At 40.3% G+C, this 3,495-nt stretch overlaps 1 long non-coding RNA gene across 2 annotated transcripts; it reads right to left on the bottom strand.

Annotated features, from left to right (window-relative positions):
- Positions 1 to 645: 645 nt before the first annotated feature.
- LOC104913036 lies at positions 646 to 3,028 on the bottom strand. Of its 2 annotated transcripts, none has more exons than XR_004161203.1 (3): positions 2,163 to 3,028; positions 1,574 to 1,641; positions 646 to 1,441 (listed from the first exon to the last, which is right to left on the bottom strand). It is a non-coding gene; the product is annotated as an uncharacterized LOC104913036 (long non-coding RNA). The 2 variants fall into 2 exon arrangements; XR_004161204.1 differs by lacking the exon at positions 2,163 to 3,028 and having other exon boundaries at positions 646 to 1,067; positions 1,354 to 1,441; positions 1,574 to 1,906.
- Between the last annotated feature and the right edge of the window lie 467 nt (positions 3,029 to 3,495).

The following is a 3,495-nucleotide window of genomic DNA, read 5'->3' as shown; positions in this document are numbered from 1 at the left end:
TTGATTCCTCTCTGACACAATGCACACTTTTGAGTGCATGATGCAGAAATCATTGCTTTTTTATTACCTGTCACCATCAGATGTTCTGATGCAGGAGTATGTAGGATGAAGCTGGTGGTATCAGTTGCTAGAAGGAGCCTGCCATCTGCTGATCTGAACTGTGCTCCAGTCTGACTTTTACCTGGTGTTAGTAGGATGGAGTACTATACAAAGAAGGTTAAAAAATGTCTGAGCTGAACCAGCATTAACAGACTTGCTGTGGTGAGGAATTTATTTAAGTGGAAAGAGGAAGTCTCAAGTCTATATTCTCAAGTCTAAATCTGAATGGAACAAACAGAAACAAAAGGCAACTAAAATAAACTGACAAGTAGATAGGAAGGAAATCAGCAGAAGATACAGAGGAAGAGGTAAGAGCTTAAAATTTCTTCTCTGCTTTGCTGCACCCAATTAGACAGTGCAGATGGGGTACCAGCTATCATTCTCCCACATCACCCTTCGAAGTGACAGCAGCCCTAAGTGGTAAACTTCTCCCTCACGTACTTCTTTCTACCCTCTTTTAGGGTCGCCCACGTATCTAGGCATGGAAAAAGCCCTGGAAAAAAGAAAAACTTCAAACAAAATTCATCAGGCTGCTGCCTTTTTCCTTTAAGATGTACGTAAAAGCTTTTATTTGGCAGGACTTTGTGAAAAGTCACCAATTCCGCTAAACTGTCTGCATTATTGTTACCTCATCTTCCCACCTCCAGCTAATACTTCCTATTCCATCAATAGGTCACATCCAAGCTGTGAGTGCTCATCAATCCAAAAAGGCACTGTTACTAACACTCATAAAAGATCACTGTAATACAGAATAAGCATTGAAAGTCCAAAGGAAATGGGATATGACGCAGAGCTGTGGGCTTGCCACAGTAAGGTGAAGTTTCCTCAAAACAAAGGAAGAACAACTAAGAAAGAAAAAGGTAGTCCACAGATTAGGGAAGTGTATCTTCAGTCACTGAACCAACACTCTGGGGAAGTGAAATGAGAAGTAGAAGAAATGCTGAAAGTCTTGGATGTTTTCAAAAGACCTGAAAAAAAAAAAAAAAAAAAAAGCAGAATGTAAAAGTGTCAAGAGTATTAGCAGGATTAGTATCCACGGGTTCTCTGGTGAAGGGGTGTCTGGGAGGACAATAGAAAAGATTAAATAACATCCTTAATTGTTCTTTTCATTATCTTTTTATTCCTAAATTGTGTTTCAACTGTTTAAACGCAGCGTTACACAAAATGCAGCTGCAACTCTCCCACTGGTTCGCAGTCCTTTTCTAATGTTACATTTATATGAACAGGGTTCTGATGTGAAGTATGAACTCTCACCTGATAACACTGCACACCTGGTGCTAGTGCCTTTGTTGTGCTGAGCACCTTCTAAATGAATATAAAGGCAGTCCTTGGACTACGAATTCTAAGAAAACAAATACAAAGGGCAGAGAGAAACATCAATTTAACACACTTCTATTTTTTTTTATGATTTACAGATTCCCAGATACAAGTAACAAAATCAGCTGTTGGTATACGTGCTTTGGTAATTACACACCTTTTTATTTTTACCAGCAAAGCATAGCTGGTTTCTTGAAAGCATAATGTCCTTGTAGTCTTGGTAATCTAAGGGGAAAATGAGAGAATCGCAATGATTTGCTTAGGTCAGTCCCCAACTGACATGCAACAGAGCAAGATGATGACAAATCCAGAGATTTATATGAAAAGAACAGATGGTCAGTAATGGTAAGTTTCACCCACATAGACAAACTGTACTATATACCTAAAAGAAATGCATCAGATATCACAACTAGGGGAAAAAGGAAAAAAAAAGAGCATGAAAAAGAATGATGATGCACATAGATTTTGTAGTGCCTAAGACTGACCACAGAAATCAGAGGTTCTGAGAAACCACACTATTGCAAAAGGGAGACATTTTCAATGTACTGTCAGTGTATAAGGCTATTTTTTATAACACATGAAAAAGGCTAAAAAGAACACATATTGTTGGAGCTTTTTGTTAATTAAGTTTTAAAAGAGAGGTAGAAAAGGGCACTGTAGGAAAGAATCACCTATTTAGCACCACTTCAATTCTTTGGTACAACCTTGGGATGGCACAGCTGAAAAACAACTTGCAAATTGGTTACCTCCATTAGCAGGTTGCACCAACTTAGGTATCAATTTGCATTTGTATATCACATCCACACAGGTGATGGGAGGGGAGGGAGGAGCTGCAGGAGGTAGTCCATGGAACTGCACAGCTGGGTTGGGTTGTCATCAACAGCAGCAGAATAAAGGCACTGTGTGTAGCAGGTCTTGTTTGTGAGCTCAGACAATGTGAGTTTGGCCTCTTTTTTGTTCTGCTGTCAAAAGAAAAGAGAATCAAAGCAGTTCTAAACACTATCTGAATTTTGACAGTGAAACAAGAAATAGAATTTGTGGCATTAGCAGGAGGTGTACTGCACAGGAAAGTGTGAGAAGGGATCACGGGGTTGGAATGTTTGGAGGCATCATGCTATATAAATGAGGATGCAGGTGGATCTCATGGTTCAGGCACATCTAATGAGATTACAGCTAGCTTAGCAGCATTTTAAATGAAAAAAAAAAACAAAACAACAAAAAAAAACCTGTATGTGAGCCATAAAGAAAAAAAATCAGCTAGAGAGCCAGCTTACTCCAGGCAGCTGTTTGAATTAACTTCTCTCTTTAAGTGGGTGTGGGGGTTCCCAGGTATAAGCCATTAATGAACCTCGATGTTTCCCAGTGCCCCACACTCTGAGGACAGTGGGCATGCAGAAAGAAGCCTATTTGGAACTGTACAGCTGCTTTTTGGGAGTAAATCTTCTTCTAATTGTACACAGGGCCTACAGCAAGCCTGTACCCTGAAGCACCACCACACAAGCAGCTGGGAAGGGAGCCATTTTAGGGTCAAAGAATTAGCTTTCTGTTACTAGCACCTGTAAATGAATATCCAAATGAGAGTTATGGAAATCATGGCAGGCTCATTAGTTTCCTTTCATAGTTCTTCAGAAAGAAAGAAGGAAGACATAGGCTGCCCAGAGCAATCAAAGGAGGGAATTTAGGATGCAGTCTCTGGAATCAGTCATTGTCTGGGAAGAGGGGAGGATTTCAGGAAAGTCTGCTGCCCTGTTTTCACACTGATTATGAAACTGTGTGGGTTCACACTTGGTATGCGGCTGTAGCTGCCATGTCTTGGGATAAGCCAATTAGTCCAAAAGAGTGAATAAAGAGGTATCACCTTCAATATGTGCTGCTGCCACTGCTTTCCAAAATATCTTCCTGTGGGCACCGAAGCAATGTTTCCATTCATCCACCAGAAAAAATGCAGCCTTTACCCATCTGCCTGTGCCTCTGTGTATATAACTGGGTAATTTAATAAATGCTGCTGGGTGTTGATTTACGTCATCGTATCTCTATATAAGCACATCTCTGTGAGCATGCTGTTGGTTGTCTGTGAAT

Source organism: Meleagris gallopavo, chromosome 13 (assembly GCF_000146605.3).
Source record: "Meleagris gallopavo isolate NT-WF06-2002-E0010 breed Aviagen turkey brand Nicholas breeding stock chromosome 13, Turkey_5.1, whole genome shotgun sequence".
Classification (NCBI taxonomy): Eukaryota; Metazoa; Chordata; class Aves; order Galliformes; family Phasianidae; genus Meleagris; species Meleagris gallopavo.
The sequence above is the reverse complement of the archived record's forward strand: the minus strand, read 5'-3'. Positions and strand labels throughout refer to the sequence as shown.